Source organism: Rhyacophila brunnea, unplaced genomic scaffold (assembly GCF_057557595.1).
Source record: "Rhyacophila brunnea isolate RB1 unplaced genomic scaffold, BYU_Rbru_1.0 scaffold_2, whole genome shotgun sequence".
Taxonomy (NCBI): domain Eukaryota; kingdom Metazoa; phylum Arthropoda; class Insecta; order Trichoptera; family Rhyacophilidae; genus Rhyacophila; species Rhyacophila brunnea.
This window is the reverse complement of record NW_028232859.1, coordinates 12,121,747-12,148,024: the sequence shown is the minus strand read 5'-3', so window position 1 is coordinate 12,148,024 and position 26,278 is coordinate 12,121,747. Positions and strand designations below refer to the sequence as shown.

Genomic DNA, 26,278 nt, shown 5'->3' with positions numbered 1-26,278 from the left:
CAACTAATTCAACGGTGAGTATGCATTGATGAATGATAAAATGATTGTTAGCTAAAAGTTACCCACAGTTTCTGCCTATGCAGGGTTAAAAGGTTTTTTCCTCTAACAAAAGATGGCTGTACTATAATTAAAAAATATGCCAAGCTACAACCCTCTCCCCTATTTTTTTATAACTAATAATGTTTTGCATTGCATATTGAAATAAATGGTAATAATTTAAATGAAATATGCAATCGAAAATCCTCATTTTTTGTCACGAACAGGTTACCGTATTGCATTCAAAGAAAATCAATAACTAGCACTACTGGCGGCACCGGACTGAATATAGTCAGTCTTAATCCGTTCTATTATGGTTACCATGTTAACTTATTTATCAACAACAGTGCAGAAGCTTGTGGACTTCATCCATCTTGCCTATGATCTGAATGACTGTCATCTTCTTCATTTTTTTATGACGACACAGAATTCTTTTACGTTCCTTGCGGCAAATGTTAACGTGTACGATTCAGACGACTATAAACGTTAAATACACATCTGATTTGAGTTTAATAAGCTTAATAAAGCTTAACAGGCTTATTGAACTACCTTGGCTATATTATAATTATCTAATTTTATTTGAATAATGTCACTTAAAATCGACAAATTTATTAATTATTGTCAGTTAATTTGTCAGTATTTTAAAAAGTCACTTTATTCGATTTAAATTAATACTTACGTTAGATTTTAAAATAGAATGCATAATATAATTGGATACTATTAATGTACCTATGTCTAAACATAGAAAATCAATATTAAATTATTATTCGATGGAACCATTTAAACTCCAGATTGGCCATTTATCCACTGCATAATTAAATCTTTCGTTATCGTTAATAATTAATTATTCAGTTAAATAATAACCACACTTACAATACTCTGGCGTACCGTGCTAAGTACGATTTAATAATTCAGCAATAGACTTACATTTCTTGATGACGATATTATTGCAAACGATTATCTAATAGCTCGTGTTACTTAATCATATGTATTATTATAAACCTTAAATGCGTACACCGTTTAATGTTTCTAGCGAATAAATACATTTTGCTGGTACATTAGGGTTGCTTCTCAGATTACATTCTCTTACACGAGCAATCTCCTAATGATAACATTGGAACTTTGCATTTTCTCTGAGTGTGCTTTAAATACAAACTATTAGAGTACAAATATTATACATATTACCAGAGCCGAACTATGGGTTAGGATAATTAATTATAGTTGACAAACTCTTAATACACAAGAATATTTTTTTTTCATGTATATTATATTTTACTTGGTGTGGTGGCTTGAAAAGATTGGCAACGATCAACAACGTAAATATTACAAAGAGAGATAAAGAACATGATTGTAGTTGTCATACAAAAACGTATATATTTAGATCCCCATAACTCTTTTCTCGTTAATTACATAAAGCAATTAGATTTACAATATCTCTCGTATCAATATTTAGGAAACCTTAACTTTTCATAAATTCCAGAATTCTCCTCAAAAAAGCTTCTTAAAGATTTAAACTAGCTAACCTAAAATAAAAATAAAAAATTATAAGTTGCATTTTTTCACGATGGCATTTTGTCAGGATATTATAATGACTCATTCGACGCATATAATATATTATGCAGAAAATTAATTCAAAATAAATCGTATAAATCAAATATTTTTTTTGGATCATTATTTTAATTTTATACGAGAATGCCTGATTTAGTTTCTTATTAAACAACAAATCTTAATTTTGAATGGATTCCTAAATTCTAATAACACTCTTGTTACTGTGATGTCACCATATGTAATCCAGTCCATTAAACTGCAAATAATTCAATTAATAAATGCACTTCGTAATCTTCATATATCGGCTATTTGTATAATCATCAATATTACAGAAAATCGATAGCATTATCTATAAATCACATATAATTGATAGATTTCATTGACCTGTTATGAATTTTAAATGCTCAGTGTATACTGAGTGTCACATTCCATTGCGATAAAATGTCATTCTGAATTAAAGGTGTGAGATCAAGATAGTATTATGACTCGTAGGCTGTAAGAATGTATAGAAACACTCTAAAAGGTATTAAGTTTTGGTGTATTTTTGATTATTTTATAGATACATAAAACAGCAAATAATGATGATAAAATATTTATTTATGCAACTTACTGTAACACTAAAAGTGACATCATCGGAACTGGCGGAATTTATTAGCATCGTAAAGGGAAAGTTAATAATTAAGCAAATAAAATCATATATTTATCGAAATATGCGAAAAATATACGAAATTTGCAAACACTATTACATTTTATAATGAGGTAAGGTTTAATATGGGTAGGTATCAATAATACAAATTGTAAAATATTCTGGTCGTGAAATATTTTTGTTGAAAGTACCATATTATTTTAAAAATCTGAGTAGGTACTACATAATAAAAAGAAATGTCCAACAAAAAAGCTTTCCCATTTAATAATTATAAAAGAATATTACTTATTGGTCAATGTTACATAATAATAATTGATCTGAAAAAAAACCTAATAATACCTACGAGTATGCCGATTTTTATTCTAAAATCTAAAATAATATTATCATCACCATAAATTTTCTATTTTCTTATTTTTTAAAGGCCCCGTATCGTGTTTCAAATTCTCTTAATCTGACTCTGCATTTTCCAACTGCCAATGAAAACAATTTTTGGTAGAAACGGTTTAATAATATTCGCAAAATTTTGCTTTTTATTACACTAATTCAATTTATCACGTATATATTATTAGAATTCATAAGATGCTTCGATATTCGAGCCAACAGATTTATTTCAACTTCATTAATAATATTATTATGAAGGCATATAGTTTTATATAGACCGCGCTTTCATATGGTAATCTGTATTATTTACTCTGCCAACGTCAAAGCATTATCTTTGCCCCAAAAGCCTATTTGAAATATTGCCAAGAATTAAAAGGCCAAATGTGTGCCTATTAATTCAGCCTATGCACATAATGGTACTTGACAGACGTATCTATCATATAACATTAGAATTATCACTTAATTTAATATATATATATTCTTAAATAAAATATTAGCACTCCATAATTTGTTTAATATGTAAATAAAATGTACAAATTATAAAGTTATATATGTTACACCGAATGTGCGAAATTGACTATTACATGAAATGGGCAAAATTTTAGCTAATTCATGCAATAGTCAAGCCTGTTACCTTATTCATGAATTAGGTAAATTTTCTGCTGAGTACATGAATTCGCCAGGGTATGGAATTCTTGAACTGCCAATATGACAGAAGAAAAAGTAAATTTAATACGGATGGTTTTATTAGTTATAATTGAACATAATATAATATTATTATTATTACGTTAGGTTAGGTTAGGTTAGGTTTTGTAATTCTGAATTAAATTATTCAACTGAATGTCCATTTTGAGGTTAGCTATCAAGTGTCAACAAACTATCACAAACATTCAATCGACCAGTGCACGTTTGATACCCAAGCACGAATCAAATCGCGAAAATACTTTTCAATACAATTCTTCCGTTATCATATTATAGTTCTAGATTTATAGTAAATGAATATGAACGTCATTGTAGCTATTGATTGGTATATTTTTATATTATAATCAATGACATTTGACACATTTGTTTAGCTTGATTAGTTGCAAAAAATACCACCGGAGCGCGATCATCTATTTTGATCATAGATAATATATGTACATTTTGACCAATGCATGAGCATTTGATTCATTTAGTTTAGTTGCAAAAAATACCATCGTAGCGCTACTATCTAATTTGTCCAATACATAAACTAGGCAGAAAAATGACTGCCGAATTCACGCACTCTCCAGATATTTTGTCTAATTCATGAATAAGGCAACGGGCTTGCATTTTTCATGATTTAGGCAAAATTTTGCCCATTTCATGTAATATTCAATTTCGCACATTCGGCGTAACATATATAGAAAAATGCATAAACTTACATAATACTCTTATATAGGAATTTATTTCATTTTAGAAATCACATTTAGTATATCTTTTTAATAAAATCTGTCAATGGTCATATTATCTTAAATTCATGATAATTATTATTTATATTACTTTCTCCCAGTTTTTCCTTTTTATATGCTTAGTTTTAGTAACTCCATACTTAGTCACTTTTACATCCATGGTATCGGTTTCTTCTGACACAATGGTCTGCATAGCATGACTCATATTTACCATTGGTGATCTTTTATTTAACCCCAATAATTTAATACTCAAGTCGTTATTGATAAGTACATAGGTTCTCAAACTTTTTTTTAGCTGAGACCCTCTTTTAATTACGAATGTAGTTTGAAACCCTCCGTCATGCTGACATAAAAAAAAAACCATTGTAGATCGAAGAGGACATGTTAAAAATAATAACAAATAAACTCTACATTGTATAATTAATCGTCAAAAATAAATACATACACTCACTTTGTCGATGTTTACAGGTGAATTCGCAATCATCACATTTTCTTTTGTGTTACTATGTTTTTTCATGTGGCTTATCAATCATCACACTGTATTCAGAATCTTTCCCATTATTTATTTACATTAAACATTACACATTTTGCAGTAAATTTGTTTCAATTTTTAAATAGAAAACATTTTTAGTTTTCTATTTGTGGGTATACTATGCATATCGCATTTTTTAATGAATTCGTTTGTTGGCGTTAATTGACAAACTAGGTGAATAATCAAATGGCAATAATTGATTGAATGTCGTATCTACATAATATTATTATACATACAATATTGGCACAAAATATTATTAAAATCTGTCCATGTGAGATATCGGTAAAAACTAATTTTACGTATTCTAAGCATTCTATTCAGTAGTTTGCGATCATAGTTATTATTATAATAAACACAACTGGAGCTGCAGGCTTTTAGTATATCTCCGTAGCTTTGTATATTGTTTTAACGCATTCGCTGCTGAGTATATAATGAGATTTTAATTGCCCCCTTTAAAATGCACGTTAATTACATCGATCGGCCGCCTGGTCATTACGCGCCGTGTGCGTCTTCCGTGTCCAAAGTATTAACCATTTCCTTGATGATGATACGTAGAGTTATTACTACTATTAATTTATACTTAAATTGGGCGTCATCTTGAAAATTTCAAAATACATATTATTATAATCAACAGTGAAATCAAAGTAAAAGAGTAATTTAATTATAATAAACACATGAACCTAAAACTGTAGAAACAAATATATTATACAACCTTGAATAAATTAAGACAATTTAAATAGAAAAACGGAACATGTGCTCCTCCCGATTACATGTAAGTTGTACGTATGCAGTTCATCGTGGGACACTTATTCGTGCGCCGCAGTACGTGAAACATGAGTTCTTATAACATTTTATCAAACGAAGAGTTCTTCGTTGAACATTTCACCGTGGAACATTTGTACGTATCTTACAAAATGCGGCGATAGTTTGCAAATAGTACTGTTCAAATTAGGTTAACCCTAACCTAACCTAACCTAACCTAGTAAAGACATCTCATAAAATTAGTTACATGTTGTAGCATACGTAAAAATATACTCCACGGTGAAATTTTCAACGAAGAACTCGTCATTTTATTAAATGTTACACGAAATCATGTTTCACGTACTGCGGCGCACGAATAAGTGTCATGCGGTGAACTGTTTATGTACAAATTTCCGGATACGGCTCCTCCCAAGTTGCTTGCTTAACCGGAAGCCACGTGACCCATTCTTGTTGAGTTTCTTCTTTGATTCGCTAGTCTTTGGTGTGGGTGCAAACAAAATTATTTATCCCCCAATCCATTTCGTAGCAGACTGGCAAAAATAACTATTTATTTTGTACACCACTGCACTAAAGTTTCATAACACCGTAGGTACGTGAAATCTTTTAAATGCTCATGAAATGTCAATGCACTTTAGGGTCGACGTTACTGTCATTGTACTTACAGCGTTCTATTATCACAACACAACCGTTAAAGTAGTGTAAGCGACATTATACAGCAGTATGAAAGTAATAGATCAGAGTGAAAAGTGGGCACATAAAACTTTCCGAGCAGTCTCGTAAAGTGTGATAAGTACAACAACGCTGCGCCTTCTTTGTTATATTGTCACCTTAAATGATAGAAACTATAAACACAACATAGAAAATGTTTTATGCAGAAATTACTCTTCAAATATACTTATATTACTATGCATTCTTATCACTTAAAATCAACCAATTTTAATCATTTAGAAAGGAAACAGTGTTTTGTTAAATTTTGTCAACATAAGTGTAAAAACCGGGATAGGCTATATTCAGGCTCTGGTACTGAATTGTCAATTATTTATTTCAAAAAGATATAGGTATATAGCACATAACAAATTATTGATTCAAAACGTTCACAACATATTATTTAGATTTATTTTATTGTGCTAACTGTCAATTCATGGTGGAACTGCATTGTATTATTGATTAATTTAATAAAACGTAAAAAAATAGTACCTACGTATTTCACTTTTATTAGTTAATAAATTTTTGGACCGGTTTCGTCTGCCGCAAAGAGACATTTTCAATAGAACAAACAAATTTAAAACAAAAATGTCCCTTTGAGGCGGACGAAACCGGTCCAAAAATTTATTAAATAATAAAAGTAGAATAAGTACTAAAAATTTTTGCCTTTTTTTAATTAATCAATAATGTCATTTAGAATAAAAAGTATAGATAAATCAAATTAGTAGAGAAAAAACAAACCAAAAAAATAATTTTATAGCAAAAGAAAAAAAATCGGTGTGTGTACTTATGTACGCGCGTTAGAAGTTATACTTCTTGGCGTAACAAAATAAAGTAAGTTAGAAAATGGTTTTCACAAAAACCTTATAGGAAACCTCATAAAGACTCCAGGGTGGTAGTGTTACATATTATAGATAATCTTCGAATGCAATGCGGTAACTTTTTTTTTAACTTTTTGATTTCAATCCTTCGTTAAAATTACTACCATTTATTTCAATATGCAACATTCGAAGTATGATCAGAAACTAGCACTAGCATTGAAGTTGACAGTTTCGTGTTACGGCTTTGTTATGGACACTTCTGCACTAGTCTGTTTTAATCGTATTCTTCCATGATTTATTTTATTGAATTTTAAAGGCATTATAATGCAATACATTTTTTGTTATTTAAAAAAAAAAAAAACATTGTTAGGTATACCATTATCTGTATAAATATTTATGTGGGTAGGCAATGTAATATCTAATATTACTTATATTAGGCTTTATCGTATTCCATTAATGTTTATGCTAAATAATTTTCTTGTGTATATGTATCGGATATCGGTTTTCAGTTATCCCAATTTACGGCTAATTATTTTTGCTTAAAATAGCATACTTGTGCGCAAAATTTGGACCTCGATATCGGTCAAATAAATTATAGTCTTAAATATTTCAATTTGTGAGCTTCAAAGAGCCAACGTTCGCTCGAATTAATTTTCTACGACGTTTGCTAATGGATCTGACAGTGGGATCCTGGGAAAGGAGTCTATTATTAATAGATATAATACACCCACTTGACTGATATCATTTAAATTAATGTGTAAAAAAGCTAAAGATAAATTTTCAAGAAAAGAAAACGTGAACATAATTGAATATATAATTTATAGTAACGGTATTTTCTTTATGATATAAAGAAAATAGAATCATTAGCAATGTTTTCCCAAACGTAGTTCCGTCCCAGATGGATCTTATATTATAATAAAACTATATACTTATCCCACATTATTTATTTATCGGTCGAACGAAAACATAATATTTTTAATGGGTTTACAGTTTGCATCATATTGTGCATTGAAATGAATACAATTAAAAACAAAATATTTACAAAAAAAAATAAACTGTGGTTTTTTGAAGAAAATGTATAATATTAATATTTATCGTAATAAATAATAAGCATTATTGAATTATCATATATAATATTTTATCGCTAAGAGATTTTGACGAGCGTACAAATTTCTCGTAAAATGTTCACTTTCTCACCAACGAGATCTTCCGATCAAATCGAATGTATTTTTAAGCAAATTGATACTTTCAGAAAATAGTATATTGTATGTCTTCTCTATGCAAATCTAGAATTTCTTTTGGACTTTTTTCGATTTCAGCAGTCGAGTATAATAGCTGTTACGATACATTTACTGATGATTCGTAACAATATTTTTTTTGATCGATAAATACCACAGTAGCATCCAATAAGTTTTATACATCAAAAATGCATAAATTTATTTGATGTTTCCTTTAACGCATTCGCTGCTTAGTAGATAATGATTTTTTAATTAGCACCTTTAAAATTCACGTTAATTACATCGATCGGCCGCCTGGTAATTACGCGCATGCGCGTCTTCAGCGTCCAAAGTATTAACTACTTCATTGTCTATCTTCTTCGACTATGTCCACCCTTAGCTGGAGCATATGGACACCACACGGGACCTCCAAGAATCTCTGTCCTTTGCCAGTCTTCTTAAGTTGTTTCAGGTCATATCAGCATCCCGTAGCTACGCAATATATACTCTTTATTACAATAATGCTAATACAATAAAACTACACTTATACATATTTTCAGAAAAGTCAAACTTATTTGTCAAACATATTTTTTTTTTAATTTTGACTTCATTATTTCAATAGGATGTATTGTAGTATAGTGTCATATGAAATAAAACCGAATCAATGTCGTCATTATTTTAAACTGTCACTCTAATTCCTTTTTATATCTACATTATTATGTAGAGATTTTATATTTATGTCAGATTTAATTCAAAATCTATTTTTCATTAGATTAGACAAAATATAATATTTAGATATCTACGTATGATTTATTTATTTTGTGAAGATATGCATGATTATGTGAGTAATACGATTGTCATATATTATCGCATTAGTTAAATATTTTCTACACTTTGCAAATCTATAAGCCAACGCTAGAAAAGTAAGCTTGTAGCATCTTTAATCAAGTAAGTACTTACAAATATGTATCGTATGCCACTTTAAAATCTATCAAGTTGTATATGTGTGTATTCTATTACAATACAGAAACAATCAATCAATGTTACAAGCGTTTACAGAATCTATTCATAGCACATACAAATTCAATTTAGAATGGTCTCGACCAAACACCTGCTTCACTTTCAAAATATTATGATACATTTTACCTTTAAAAACAAACAAAAAAAATATTCTTTAAACCACTAACGTAAGAAAACATTGCCAAGAAAAATATACTAAAAAATTTATTCCCTGTCTTATCTATCCCACATATTGTGTTTTGTGGGGGTTACTGTTATTTTTTATATACTATAGTTCTGTTATAACATGCACCGAACTATAAAAAATAATGTAATGGGTACCTACTAGAGACATTTTGTGACGAAATTACGAGACAATTTATTCTAAAATGTCTATGTATCAACTAAATTGCTAAATTTTGTATTATTATCGACATATAAAATGGTAACACAGATACTCCCGTAATTATAGCATATATCTATCTGCCGAAGGCCGTCATAGGTCACATTTTTAATTATCTGAGATGTAAATAACTACTATAAAAATCTTCCAATTCAAATAAAATATTCCCATATCATTTCTTTTTAAAATTGTCCAAATTATGCAGACAGTAGAAACCTTGCATTACATTGTTACAAGTTGATCAATCGTTCCTTTTGATTAAATTGTTTTTTTGTCAATACTGTGGTTAATGTCGGGTTATTTAATACCGCATATACATTTTAGACACCGTACGTCAGTGGTTTCCAAACTTTATGCTACTACGCCTCCCTTTTATAAAAAAATAATCTGGGCGCCTCCCCCCTTTATTTTATTAAATAATATAGACACCTTTATAAAAATAGTAAACAATGTACTATTACAAAAATGAAAAAAAAATATATAAAAATAAACAAGGTTTTTGTGACAACCCCGTATGGTCCCCATTTGGGGATGTCTTTGTGTATCTTGAGAGGCCCGAATCGGTATCAAACCCAACAAATAATAAAGCGCTGATTACGAAAATAAATAATGTTGAATATCTGCTGGCAACAATGCCATAATTTTGACCGTTGGAGATGTTGCAACGTCGCCTTCTTTCGCCAACGGCTCTCGTTGAAAAGCGAAAATACAAGATGGCGCGCAGATCGCTACAAACAGCTAAATCGTGAACACGCCGATTTCGTCCTCTAAAAAAATTAAATTATAAAAATGTAACGATTATTATATTAACGTAAATAAACTCGCCGCTTCTATTCACAATTCCGGTGTCTTAATTATCCACCTTCCATCCCGAATCCAGACGAAAAAACCATAACAAAACACAAAGTGACAGTTGAAATTCACATGCAAAATGGAGGGAAGTGATATTTTACTACTTATATTATATTCATTTTTTAATTAATTTGTTTTTCATGCGACGAATGTGCTTGTTTATTAGCACACTCAATTTCAATAGTAGTCAATCTAAATTCATCATCGTTTATTGACAAATGGAGTCTATCATGTGCCCCATATCCCGAAGCGGGCCCCCAAGCCAGGATCTTTCAACCACATATTTAAAAACCTTAAAACAAAGACTTTTTTTTTTAAATAATGTGAAATGTCCATAAGCAAACTAACCAAAATTTCAGTAAATAGATTTTAGTTTACTTCAACATATCTGTCGCAGAAATCATTTAAAAGTGGACATGGGACGAAGTGGAAAAGGGAACATGGCGAACTTATTATCGAACAAAGCTCCAATTTTTTATAAATGCCTTCACTTTGTCTTTTTAAATCAGTGAATGCATTAGTGGTCCTTGCATTGATATGTTCACTCATTTTTTTTTTAATTTCAACCAAATAGACAAGTTTAACAACAAAATTATCGTTCCTAAACAAATTTGCCTCAAATTTCAACGTTTGACCCTTTTATTTCATTTTTTTCACGAGATAGCCAGCGCGCTTTACAATAATATGTATAGAAGTGAGGTATTATAAAATTAGTCTCCATATTTTCAGACAGGTTTGTAAACAACCTTTTGTATTACTGTTTTTTGTGTACTTTATAACTAGCGGCCGTTTTATAAACTATGCATTTGCAAACTGCAAACCTGTGGCTACGTTAATTGTGAAATTTTTCGCGCCTCCCAGTTTGGAAATCGCTGCCGTACGTTTTGAGCGACTATTAATTACACTGAGTGTGATTTGAAGATTTTTTTTCAGTCCTTACTTTTATAATACATATTATTTCACTGCTAGAAGTCTCCATATCTACTGTACAAACGAAAAAATACAAAATAATAATATAAAAATTTTACTCTTAAATATACGTAATGTTGATAAATCTCAGACATAATATACATATTAGAAAAAAAAACTAGAAAAAGTTGGACTAAGTGGGATTTGAACTTGCCTCTATCACCACTTTGGTGTGTCAATATCTTGTAATTTTCCGATCCGTCCAAAAATCTTGTGAATTAATTATATAATTACTAGGTTATTCATTAGAATTCATAAGCTCGTATTCTTATTTGTCCGGTGGTTCTTTGTCCGGTACAAATCTTATAATCAATTTTTAACTAACTTCCCGACTAGCTAGACATTTGAAACTTTTAGAATATATCAGAACACGATGCCAATACATTTTTTTAATATTTTTAGCGATATTTAAGTAGAATTGAATTCATTTTCAGAAAATTCTGTTTTGTATGAAAAGTTATTTCGACACCCCTATTGGTTGCTAGGGGTCTGGGGTCCTAGCCACTAAATTATTAATATATACGTGCGTTACTATGGAAATCAATATGACATGTCAAAATGACATTTCAGTATTATTTCTATCAAGTACAATTTTTTTTTTGATCGTTTAAGCTAGTCAAGTCAAGTTTATATGATTCAACAGAAAATTTAAAAACGTTGTAGGTAAGTATATAAAAAGTTATTTTTATCATATTATTATTATTTTACCATATTATTATTATAACCATTTCGTGAATAATTAAGCTAAAAGTTACGTACCTTCACAGAACACTTTGGGGATAAATATCGAAATATAATAATGAGACTATAAATAACAATATATTATACTCTAATGTGATAATATTAACTTAGTATTTTTTGAGCTTGGTTTATAATTGGGATTTTAATTTCTATAACAATATCAAACTGCTAGTGATAGAATTGTAATCTTAATGTTATAATTCAAATGTAATTCCGTAACTAAATGTCCCAAATATAATGTCCTAACTACTACACTTCTTCTCAAACATTTTGTAATTCGTATACCTTTTATCACTTCTTATAAATGCTAAAAGACTGTCACGCCACTGACGAAGGCATGTTCCGACATTATACTGCCCAGTAATTTAATACCGAAGCAGTGTGTTGCGACAGTAACTGTCTAGTAATTTAATATGGAGCTTTCGCAAGACAGTGACGTGCAGGCGGGAGGCTTCGTCTGAAATTTGCAAAGTCTCGGACGCCGTGACGTCAAATTACGTCCATTGTATTGTGTATTACTTCATTGATGTCACAGCAAAAAGCACTTAGGATGTGCCGCCTTATTAAAGTGACTTTGAAACCGGATTTAAATGTCATATTTGATCATACTTAATTGATACAATAATGAAAGTTTAGCAAACTTTCGTATTTCGCAGTAAAATATAACTATTATCTTTAACTAATAAAACTTCTATCTCGTATTAATAAAAGTAAACACCCAAATTTATTATTTTCTTTTTCATTACCAACTCCATCAATTTTCTGAATTAGAATTTATTTTAACCCTTAGTGTTGTACATAAATAATTTTAAAAACAATTCTGAGAAAATATAATATAACCAATAGAAAAATCTTTTTTTAAAAAGTAAGACACCTAGCAGGAATCGAACCTGCATCTCTCGGGTTTCGCGCCCATGCACATGGAGCACTATGCTATATGCGTCATACTTAATTGCGACGAATTTTAACTAATGGCTCTTAATACTCTCTGAAGCGTTTTCCAAATTTAGTTACTATTAGCGATCGGCTTTTGTATTTTAAATCAAAGAAGGTACCTATATATTACATTAATAAATTACTAACCGTCGTCACGGATCACTCCAAGATTTTTTGCTGTAACTTACTTGAACTTGCTAATAATTTTTAATCAACGGGTAATTCACAAGATTTAAGAATTTAACATTCTAATTATTGAACATATATAATGTCTAGTGTTGTAGTTATAAGATCACTCGCCTACACAGCCACGAATTGCAGATTTGATACTGCGGTTGGAAAAAAATACGTTAATAATAAAAAAAAAAATAAGTTAGTATTTTTAAAGTTAAAGCGTTAGTTAAAGCGAATAATATTTATTTTCCAAAAATCTGTTTATAGTATAATATAATATGTTATTTTAGTAGATAATCCAATTTAAAAAATCTAAGTACATACTTAATTAGGTATTTAAATCATAAAAATAAGTAGTTCGTGAAAAAAACAAACTGATAATAATATTATGTATTTGCTTGTTTAATATTATTTTTAACTCAATTATTTTACGTACGAGTGAGTCCCTAATTAAAGTATCAGATTTATATTGAAAACAATTTTTTTCAATTTTTAAAATAATAAAAATATGTATAAATTATTTTTTATAGAGTTAAATGCTTTTTATACATCAAATAAAGCTGGGTTTTTCGTCGTATTCATACATAATTACATATGTGAGTGATTAAATCGCTTCATTCTAATAAAAAAAACCGAGAAGATTATATACCTAGGCGACCGCTATTTATTTCATCGAAATTCTTTTGACAAAGAGAATTTCTTATTGTTATCGATTTTTCGTTCAAATAAACCAACATTTAGCTCTTAATTGATTCGTAGAGTATTCATATACATCTCTTTGTAAATAATAATAATATTAATATGTCGTGTGAATGTCGTGTCCTCGACGAAAATCGGTCTTAGCAGAAAATAGGACACCACAATTTTGGCATTCGTCGTCATTTCCTCGGTATTTCGGACTGACTATCCCATATCCGGCCTTTTCAAACTATTTATAAAGAATTCTTTGATCGTTAGAAAGGATTCTTGAAAGGGTCTACCGAAGATATAAAAAATTGGATATACTCGAACATAGGAGACTCTAAGTAACTGCACACGTGGATACATCTTACATATAGAGTGTCACGTCGTCATCTACCCTTAACTAATGGATGTATTATGCAATAAAAAAAACCAACGTACACAATCCATTCTATAAATTTTGTTGCTTATTAATCAAAAGTATAAGCCTTATTGTCAAGTGCAAGAATGTTATAACTAAAATTTGGAGAAATATCAGTTAGTAATAATTACTAAGGTTATTGATACTATAATTTTAAAATACAAAAGCCGACTGCCAAAAATTAGCACAATTTGCTAAGGGCTTCAAAATGTAAAAACCATTAGTTAAGTACGTCGTAATTAGATGGGACGCGCATGGCTCAATTGGTAAAACAAAATGATTCGAAATCAATGGATGCAGGTTCGAGTCCCGTTGGGCGTCTCAAAAACATTTTTATATAACGTGTATATTATATCTGAGGTGTCTTCAAATTATGTGTATGCTTACAAAATAATTTAATGTTTTCAAAATTTTAAAGCCTTAAGTGCACGCGGACTTCCTACGCAGTTCTAATTTATAAAATATTATTTTGAAATCAAATAATGACATGACAGTCAAACAAAACACATGAAAATAGCGTTGCGGTCATTCGCATTATGCAGTGAAAAATAATGTTTAATTAAGTCATACGGGAATAATACGTTTTACTGTCGTTCTTTCAAACTAAAAAAAAAGATTTATTGGCAGATTTTAGAAGGCATTTTGACCTTTTGGATGTCTTTAATAAATATGAATTGTGGAAATAATACTTTTACATACGCAGTTGTAAAAAAAATGATGGGATTAGATAGCAACTCTATGGGGAGACTTTGGGAAATCTTTTTCTGTAATTTTATATGAGGCACGTTTCTAAATTATAGATGTCATTATAAAGTTTCTAATAATTTCGTACATCCTTGGATGAACTTACCACATACTAAATAAATATGGTCATTGTATTTTTAATCTAAATATCTAAAGTTATTTATACATGTGTAATAGGCCACTTATTGGCAAACGATATTTCAATAATTGTGTCATTATTTATATTCCAATATGATTTAGAAATATTTTGTTTATAATAATTTACATAAAAGAACGTGTTTGTTGTAAAATAATATAACAGTTAGTTTATAAGTTAATTTAAAATTATTTTCCTTGTTTGATTCTAAGCAGAGCTTAAAGCCTATACAGAGTGGAGGATGTAAATGATAGACTTTGGATCCTTGCACAGGATCAAAATACACACATTAAAAAAAACACAAACATGGACCCCTCCAAACCAACCCACCCCGCACAACACTTGGTCTTAATCGAGTGTATTACGAGTGATGGATGCAAAGCATCAGCAGTTGTTTATGCATGGGAATGTTTCAGGAGCAGATTCCCAAGATGGCCACGCTCTCATATATTATGAGATTTGACTGAGTTTACTTAAAGACGTAATTTAATAAAAGTGCCATAGGAGAGAAAGGCACGGAGACTTTACAGAAATAAATAAATTTAATGTTATATAAGATACAAAAAACAAAGTTAAAACAATACGGACAAACAAAACTGTGTGAAGAGATCTTCACGTCCGCAATTAATAGGTCACCGCAATTTGTTTTAAATGCAATATAATTGGCCTTTGTGGTGACCAGGTCGGACAGCCCTATGGGCCCAACAGCTGGTCGGATCAATTTAACCATCTCTCGGACATTTCCAGAGGATGTCGTTTGCATCATGTAGTTTTCCGCCACATGGACATGTTGGTTAAAAAAACAACAAGTACTTTTTTGACCAGCCGTGGGTTTGATCCCGCTACCTGTCGTTTCGTATTTTTGGACCACCGCCCTACATACTAGGCCAACGATGTATTTTTAATAGTTTAAATTATCCTTTATTTGCAAAACTTAAGAAAGATTTTTCGAAAACTATAAGTACTTACATACTTTATTATTATGACTTGCAGAAAAAATATTTAAATAATTAAATATTTTTTTCACTAAAATAATAATTTAGATTTTAGTAGGTATTTTAATGTAAACTTTAATAATTATATTTTAAATTGTTAAATTTCTAAAATTGTCGTCAAAATGTCACATAACGATTTTTTTTTGTTCAATGAATATTATAGTTTTTACAGTTAACGATCGCTTATTTCTTTTGAGCATCCCCTTATTTATCTGTAAGTAATAGTATGTCGACCGTATCAAAGTTTTTCCTTTCCTACTCTACAAAAGGAAAATAAACTTTGGCGGAAGTATCAAGGAAAGAGATAATATCTTACTTTTAATACCAACTTTGTGATCTATAATTCAATGTGAAAAAACATGGAGGATAGCGTCATATAAAAATTGACCAAATTTGTCCAGTCAAAAGGTTCGGAGAGTATTGCAGTTTTTTAGTTACTTAGCACGATACAACAATAATTTAGAAAGACACATTATCGGCGAAATCAACGAGGGTTGATGCAGATAAGCGAAGTCATCTACGCGATGTCCCGACTATTTAATGGACGCTGTGGGCCTCTTAATACTTCTAGATATATTTTCTTGGAATTCGATCATATGAGAGGAATAACTACAATATTTAGTACCGATTTTCAACAGTAAGTGTCCCGAATATGTATATTAATTATGAATGATTATAATATAATATTATAATTGAACAATTTGGTCATTATGACTTGCTATAAACCTATATTTTTTAATATCTTTGTCTGTTATCGACCTACCTTTCAATACAAAGGAGTGGTTTTATGTCAAAAATATTCAACAATTAACAATTAGAAATAAATGTAAACAACGTTGCAATGACCCTTTTTATTGAAGACTTCGTCTTTTACTCATTTTAAACACGTCAAGCAATAATTAACTTAAAGAAAAACGTAAAGTTAGCAGACTGATAACTCAAGTTTATACTGTAGATTGATGTTCTTTACTGAAGTTAATTAATTGTTATTGTTTGTGTACTTTTTCTCTTCTACTTTTAGTATTAGATTTACTTGTCAAGTAGATATTATTGTCAAGTCATTTATATAGTCATGACAATTCAAACAGCTGGACAATTATATTATTTATTTCAGGTTTAAAAGGTTGTGAAAGTTCCTTTACACAACAATGGAGCAGTGTAAAACACTAATTAATAATCAATTACGTTTACTTTGACATGGCAATAAATCATTTTATCACGAACGTTCACATGGTAAAACATCATAATAATGGTTTTAGCTGTTCCAATGATGGATGTATAATTTTACAGAGAAGGAAGACGTCTTTCAGATTAGAATATTGTGTTTTTAATAATTTAATATACTAATAACGCAACCGACACAATAAATCGTCGAATCTCTCTTGCCAATAGGTGCTATTTTGGTATCAAAAGGCTTCTAAAGAACAAGACACTTTCAACGTAAACCAAAACAACCTTAAATAAAACTCTTCTACGCCTAGTATTGACGTATGCATCATAATGCTGGGTACTTAGCAAACAGGATCAGAGAAATATCAATATCTTTGAGAGAAGAGTTTTGATAAGAATCGTTGGGTCTGTTCAAGAAAGTGATATTTGAAGGTCAATGTATAATGAGGAACTGTACACATTTTATGGGAGAGAAAATATCGCATGGCATATTAAAATGCAAAGACAGCACGGATCGACCACGTGCATAGAATGTTGTAAATAAAGCAAAGCGGTCTATATACGCATCCCCCGACGGCAAGAAAAGACTCGGATGGGCGAAATTGAGTTGGCTGACCTGCGTCACAGGAAATTTAAGAATGCTGGGTCAAAGACACTAGAGAGTGTTGCTAGGTATGGGATGGAGGAAGTTTTTGAAAGAAGCCAAGACCCGCTAAGGGTTTTAGTGCCATAAATGATGATGATAATATAATTCGTAATCAAACCACAAAAAGAGTTAGGTACCTACTAATATAGTACAATAAAAAGATTTATGATATCGCAAAGAGACGGTTCACGTGCCTTGGACATGTTGTTTCTGATGCCAACAGACAGTATAACACTTCTTACCCTTGAGTTTGACTTCAATAATTCAGATGCCGTGACCGAACCTCCATCACTTTGTGCTCAGCACATGCTTCGATGCTGGAGGATAGCGGGATGCGGTAGAAATAGGTATACAAATATATCTAAAATTTGGCCCCTTAGGTTCAAAGAAATCTATCTAAATGTAACAATTTTGAGTAACGTATGGTGTATATAAAAAATATAGCTTTTTTCAATAACATACTACGTTGAGTAACAGAGTCTTCAAAAGTATATACTGTAAACACTTTCTTGTGAATATCAGTAGAATGTAAATTTATTTGTGTTTGGTGCTTCCAGTAAAGTAATGCTTTATTTGCAACTTATGTGTCGACATAATATCGATGGTTTAGTGCACAGATATTATATGTCCAGTTTAGTATGTTTTGAAACCCAGTTTAAAATTTTAAATGCATGAGAAATGGACATATTATGTATTTGAATAATACAGTATCTTCTAAAATATCCTATTTGTACATACAATATTTTTACAGCATAAAGATATGATGCAGACGAATATTTTGTGTATGGTAACTCAATTTCGACAAAAACTGGACATAAAATATCTGTGCACTAAACCATCGATATACGAACTATTGATTTTTAGTTTCAAGGACATTTTAAAAATCCACTGAAGATTTTATAATAATGTAACTTAAGATACAAAAACATTTATAATTAATATTATTCAAGGAATGTTATATCTTTAATGTTTTAAATTATCATATTATATGTGTTTCATTATAATAAGTAGATGTAAACGTATAGGAACTTTGAGAGTAGGATAATTCCTCTTAAATCTGTATACTTTTTAAGATGTTAAGTAACCAAGATATAATATTACTTGATATATTCTATAAGTATTTTAAATGAAATTTCATTAAAATTACGAGGGCAGAAAACAATCAAATATTTCCAATCTGCCATGTTTTATATAGCACTTATTTTCTCAACCCCAAATATATTAATATAATAAAACATGATTTTCTAAAGTTTTCAATTGGAAAAGTGTTATCTCGCTTGACTAGTTATATCAAATTGATTGGCATATTATGTATATGTCAGTTCTTTTAGTAGGTATTACAACGCTTGGTCGAGTTCACTATTATTAGTCTAATTGTGATAAAATTTCAATTATTTTACCCAATTGCTTGTGTTTGTTAAAACAGATAATAAACAATTCGTCATTTATACTATACTATAATATAGTGTCTCATTAAATATTAACATCTAGTTTTTCAGGATGTTATTAGTTGATTATAATACGATGCCATTTTTTTTATTTTTTTCGCTTTAAAATATTGTTAAAATATTTCTTATTACTTCACATGGTTTAGAATATTATGAGAAGAACTAAGAGACCAATTAATAGTTTGTTATTATATTTTTTTCTTTGGTTCTACAATATGCCACCTCACAAAGAGTTTTCGTAATACTATTTTTTTACAATTATTAATGAATGTTATCCATTATGGTCTGGATTGTAGACTGGAATTTGTGAATTGACCAAACCTGAGATTCAAACTCGCAACTTACTACTTTACATGCTGATATGTTACCACTCAGCTTTCGCATCACAAGCATTTGGATTGGCGAGGGTTTGTAATTACATAATTTGTAAAAACCAGAGAAACATAAAATATAAAATAAAAAACATGAACCTTGGATTGAAATCTTTCGCTTGCCCGGTGAGTGTTTTGATCGAAATAACTAGAAACTAAAGTAATATTTCAATTGTTTCCTAATAACTATGTTAATGGAAGTCTTTAAAATTTCATCAAAAAATGCCTACCACTAACATTGATTGATAGATGGCGGAGGATTGTCCCATTCCAAATAGTAACGTAGTCTATATTGATAAGTACAACCGTATTTAAATTCATAATATGGATCCGTATTGCATTATATTTAATATGTTTATATTGACCACTGTAAAATTTAAAAACCTTTCATATGGATATATAATCTGACATTCCCAGCTAGGTCTATGTAATACAGTACCTGCATAGATTTCTCTAATCTTGGCTTGGATAAGATTCTATCATTCCGATCTCTGAGGTTGACAATAAGAAATTGTCACTAACGAATATTTTATAATCATCTAATTAATATGGTCTTTAGTAAATTTCTTTAAAATGTTCCTATTATATTTTCGTTTTCCTCATAGCCTTAGCAAATACTTAACTTCTTATAATAAGTATTATTGAAGAAAATTTTAAATTATAAAATAGTTTACATAGTTGTGTTTAGTATCGCTCAAATACCTCAATTACATAATAATATACCTACGAATAAATACCATTATCATAATATAATTTAGTAGGATATTATCAAATGACATTTATGGTTTGCCACCGTGTGTTCTTCCTTCTTCTTTTCTCGATATTTCAAGCTCTAAAAAGATAAAGTATTGAAGTATACTATTAGTTGTATGAATGTAAACGCTGCTCTAAGTTTGTCGAAAAGGCGTCTGTTTAGCTGGAACAATGAAACAAAGAGAAAAACACTGGAACAAAGTAAAATTAGGTGATAATGTTCTGTATCTTTTACGATGATCAGAGATACCAAATCGGATATTGGGTTTTGGTGAAATACCGGACGTTATCACTTTTTTAAACGTAGCTTATTAATATTTTCAGTGTAACTATAAATTGCAATGGCCTCTTTTTAGTCTGGTGCCATAACTCGGAAAATCCAACATACTGTTTAGTTCGATTTTCTATAATTACCATCTGGTTTTTTTGCTTTTCAGTTTGCATGTACTGAATGAATGAATATGAACTATATGGTGCTGAATATTAATTTAAAGTCAAATTTCATATTTTTCCATTTGAAGCCCATAAAATACCAAAATATAAATTTTCTTTAATTTATTATCATCTTATTTGATTGATTTTCAGTTTAGTAAAATAAATTATTATGGTGGAAAATGTTTGCCAAAAATTCTTTTGTTCTGATTCGATCGACACATTATTATATTAATTGTATAAAAATATTTTACACTTTTTAATAATTTACTTTATTAGGTGATTTTACAGATAAATATTAAAATCTTCAAAACGACATTAAACGTATGTCTATTAATCATGTAAAAGTAATGTAACTACTTCTATACAAAACTGCGTAATTCGTTGGATTTTACCGACAGCGTTGACAGTTAAATAATTAAAAGAGTCAAGGAAACATACAAATCATTCATTGTGATCGACCAACGCATTGACTTAAGATTGTCTGGATGATTTATCGAAACGGCACACACAATAAATACCACTGCAAATCTCGCATGCAAAAACATTTATCTCAAAACTATCTAAAAGTAAAATTATTCAAAAATTCAGTTTTATGCTTTTTTCTTATTTTAGATTTGACTAGCAGGTTCCATAATTTTTTAGCTCATTTTTGCGTATAACTACTTGCTCCGTTAAATTAAAATGTGATTAAATTTAAAAAAAAACTTTGATTTATTAAATTTAACAGATGGTGACGAATTATCCTGGTCGGGAAACCAAATGCAAACTTAAATGTTTTTAAAATGTTATAGATGGGAAGATAAATGCCAGATTTAATCTTAATTGAATTTTAAAAGAAAAGCTCGAATGAAATAGTCTAACGTCGTCAAAATTGGATTCAATTTGAATTCTCTACGTAGGTAATTACATTTTTTCTTTTGTCTGGTCCCTAGTTCCAAATTCCAGCGCATTTTCTATAAAAAGTAGTTTATTTGGGCGAATCTGGCGGCGCAACTAATACTGAACTGAAATGACCTTTTATTTTTGGTTAGTTTAAATTTTAAATACACTGTTTGCCTTTTTATTTAGTTTGCATTTCTTGTAAGCATATCTAACTAATAGAATTTTTATTTTCATTAGTTTATATATTTTAGAATGTTTATATTTTAATAAAATTGTATCATACCTATTTTAAGTAAATTTATTATAATTATGTTATGATACTAGGGAGTGTGGTACTGGTAGGAAATTGGACATCACAATAATTTCAAGGATGGGTAATCGACAATGGGCATCTTATACACATTTCTTTCTATGCCCCACTAATTAATTACCCATTTGCCAAAGCACATTTATATGTTAATTACATAATGCCCACGGTTACAGAATTGTTTTTTTTCTTATTTTCGTATTGGTCGAGATTGCAACATTCTCTCTCGCCCCGAAAAAAATAAGCCTTGGAAAGTTATATTTTTAATTGAATGCCTGTTCGTGTTTGCAAGGGCGACGATCAATTTATCTTTTTTTTCTGTACTTGCTTAAAATCTGGTTAAAAATACGCTAATTTAAAATAAAATCAAACTGGTTCTACTTCAATCAATAAATTACTCACAATTACAATAATACATCGATTCACACATCGATATATTGTTTTTTAGTAACACATTTACCCAGAGAGACCTAATAATAATTATCATAATATACTGATTTATCAGTCACCATTTTACCAACAGAATAGTGATTGGTAGTAAAACCAATGCTTTAATATTATAATATCCTGATTTCAATATACTATTTGAAAACGCCTCAGAAAGGAACCTATTAATATACATTGAAAAAAATAACACGCTCGACTCGACAAGACTCGAATCTGCATCCATTTGATTCCGATCAACGTGTTTTATAATTTTTACTTTTACGACGATATTAACTCATGGACATGCAACTGAAGTGCTTCTTCTCAAATTTGATTAATATTGGCTACTGGTTTTCATTGCTCGAATCAAGATTAAATAAATAAAAAGTTATACTAGTTTAGTTAAAACTGTTTTATTTTTTAGAATTGTATAAAGTTTACCTACCTATTAACCCAGATTAACGTTACTAATAGACGTTTTTCAGATCATGAATGAAGGAAATGTCCTGAATAATTTTATTATATAGAATGATTATTTTAAATTATCAAGTTAAATAATTATGTAAACAAGTTGGGCAAGTTACATCTTTATTAAAACGAAACTTCCCGATGGCTGCCAATCATTAATAATGTAGGTAATATTTAATTATGTCGTAGTAAAATACCACGTACTATACATTATCGGTAATCATCGACCAAACTATCACCGATCGTCATCTGAGTCGTGCGCAAACGTATGAATTATTCTATTTTGGACACTACTCTAGGGAACGATCCAAAATGGCATTTCACGATCGGGTGCTATCAGGGCAGACGATTGGTGTAATTTTTTGGATGCTAGAGTAATTAGAGCTTTACAATATGCCGCTACGGGGAAATGCTAAATAATTTTCTGAAACACTATATTATAATATAATTCCAATTAGATAACATGGATTTCCATACAGTAAGTGTTTCTGAGATGTCTGTTTTCATAGAATGGCGATGTCACTGCCCTACAAGATTTTCGCTCTTAAATGCTCTTTAAGCATTGAGGTTCATGGTTGCTACATCATTCCTGTGCAGCATAGTTTCGGGACAAGGAAGTGTGGCACTATTTTTTTTTTATTCTGACACGTTTATTGCGTCATGGATGTCAACCGTACACAAACTGCAGCTGTAAATACATGGCGGGTGGAGATGGGGTAACTCAAATTATGTTGGCTATGGGGTTACCTGCAAAGTAAAGTATTTGCTATAAGACCACTGACTATTCGCAACCTATACCGGACAAAATTAGTGCAGTTTACAGCACGTAATAGAAAATCTGCAACAATTCATATATTTGGATTCTCTCAAAAATATTACTCAATTAAAAAAACAATAATTAATGATTTTAATCAAGGCATATGTATTTGTTCTTTTTATTTAATTTACGACATTACTAACTATTTTTATCTTCAGTTTCTTCAACCTGGATACTATATTTTTAAGAAACCCAGAAAAGGATACGGTCAGTAAATAAATATTTGCCTATATTATTAATTAGGTGCAGCCAAATTCGTTCGAAGAATTCGTTCAAGAATAGCCACAGAGTAGAACCGGCGAATTCCTTTCATGCCTTTAGGGAAATTAAACGATTATTATAAATGCAATGCGAATTTTACTATACACACGTGTATACAATTCAGTTTTCTTTTTGTTTCAGTGAACATTTCAAGACTCAAGATAATTCTTCTTAACCAGATGTATCTACAGCAAATAAACCCAAACAAACAAACAGTAAGTGTAAACAATAATTTTTTTTTTAAGTTATTCAGTTTTTAATATAATTTATAAATAACTATTTCTTTTATTCAACGAATAATTCGCAAAATTTTAGAATGTATCATTCTTATTATTGAACATACATAATTTTATACATATATAACAATATATAAAATTATGTATGTTCAATAATTAGAATGATACATTTATAAATCTTGTGAATTATTCGTTGAATAAAAAAAATAGTTAATTATAAATTATTAGCAAGTTCAAGTAAGTTATATCATAAAAAATATTGGAGAAATCCACGACGTCGGTTATTAATCGAAGTAATAGGTATCTACTTTGATTTAATAAACAAAAATCGATTGCCAAAGTAACTTGATTTGGAAGAGCGCTGATGAGTAGGTATTAAAATTGACCAATAGTTAAAATTTGGCGCAATTAGTATGTCACTGCGTGATACCCGGGAGATACAGGGTTTGATTCCCCGTCGGGGTGGCTTACTTTTTTCAAAAAAGATTTTGTCTATTGGTTATAATATACTCTCTCAGAAAGTGTTTTTCAAAATTATGTATGTTTTATAATAATGTATTAATCAATGGGTATTTTTTTTTTGAATTGGGTCTACTATTCTATGTAGTAGTTCTTGGTCGCCTCACGAAAAGGTTTCAAGATTTAAAACAGAGAAAATATCAGTTCCATACACTGAGACAAACTACAGATTGAAAAACAACATATTGTGATTTTTTGCCAGACCCGGGATTCGAATCCGATACCCAATATATTATTAGCCTGACGCATTGCCGCTCGGCCATCGTAGAGTACTGGGTAATAATTACTTTATAATGTATTATTATTTTACGACACGTGTATTTTTAGTGTCATATTATTTTTTTAAATCAGTTTAAATATCATTCCGTAAATGAAATTGCTGAGAAAATGGATACCTTTGCCAAAATCCGCAAATGGAGATTGGATGGTCAAAGAGCTTGTAGATAGGTTTGCTGCTAGATGAATGCGATAATCCAGTAGTAATCGAGTGATATTAGATGATAGAAAATCCGCCCCATCTACGCTAAATTAAAAAAAATAGGGTCCAGTTGAATTAAGTGGAACTAAATAATATGCAACTGAGAAGTGTTTAAAGATCATTAGGAGGCCTTCATCCAGTAGTAAATTAAAATAGACTGATTATGGTGATAATGTGGGTAGAAGAGAGCGTGATAATATATTTGATATCATCATCATCAGCTTGAATCTATCTACTGCTGAATGAAAGCCTCTCCAAGCTGATTCCACTTCTCTCAGTCCTGTGCGTTTCGCTGCCACGTAGTTCTACAGAATTTAAACATTTCATCGATACGGCGGCCTCTAGGTTTACCTTGCGGACGTTTTATACCTCTTGGGTACCACTGGATTACTATATTTGTCCAACGATTGTCCTTTCTTCGAGTAGTGTGTCCAGCTCATTTCCATTTGAGGTTTTAGCGAATTCTATTGCATCACTTACCCTTGTCTGTTTCCTAATCCACTCATTCCTCTTTTTGTACTACTTCTGGATCTCTCTTTTACTAAAGGCCATGTTTCACATGCATATATTATATTATTATTACGGGAAGCACACACTGGTTGAACACTTTGCCCTTTGGGCACAGTGGGAGGTCACTTTTGAAGACACTATTCAGGCGGCCAAAAGCACTCCAGCCCATGATTACTCTGCGAACAATTATAACGTATGTATGTATATCAAACAATATACATACATCTATAGACGCTTGTTGTACCAGATAGACATAGTTTTTTACTTGTTTGAGCTGAGTGCCATTGATGAGGATCTCTTTTTGGCCCGCCAAGCAGTTGAACACGACTTTCGTCTTTGTTACATTTATTTTCAAATCTATTTTGTTGCTTACTTCAGCGAGTTCCTTCATTCTGCTTTGGAGGTCTCCTGAGTCATGCGAT

General features: G+C 30.3%; 1 long non-coding RNA gene across 1 annotated transcript in view; it reads left to right on the top strand.

The window, feature by feature from the left end:
- The window catches only part of LOC147071869 (uncharacterized), a 503,478-nt gene that overhangs the window by 421,718 nt on the left and 55,482 nt on the right, over positions 1 to 26,278 (top strand). Inside the window, exon 6 of the long non-coding RNA XR_015070642.1 lies at positions 24,255 to 24,328. This is a non-coding gene — a long non-coding RNA (uncharacterized LOC147071869). The remainder of the gene's footprint in view (positions 1 to 24,254; positions 24,329 to 26,278) is intronic.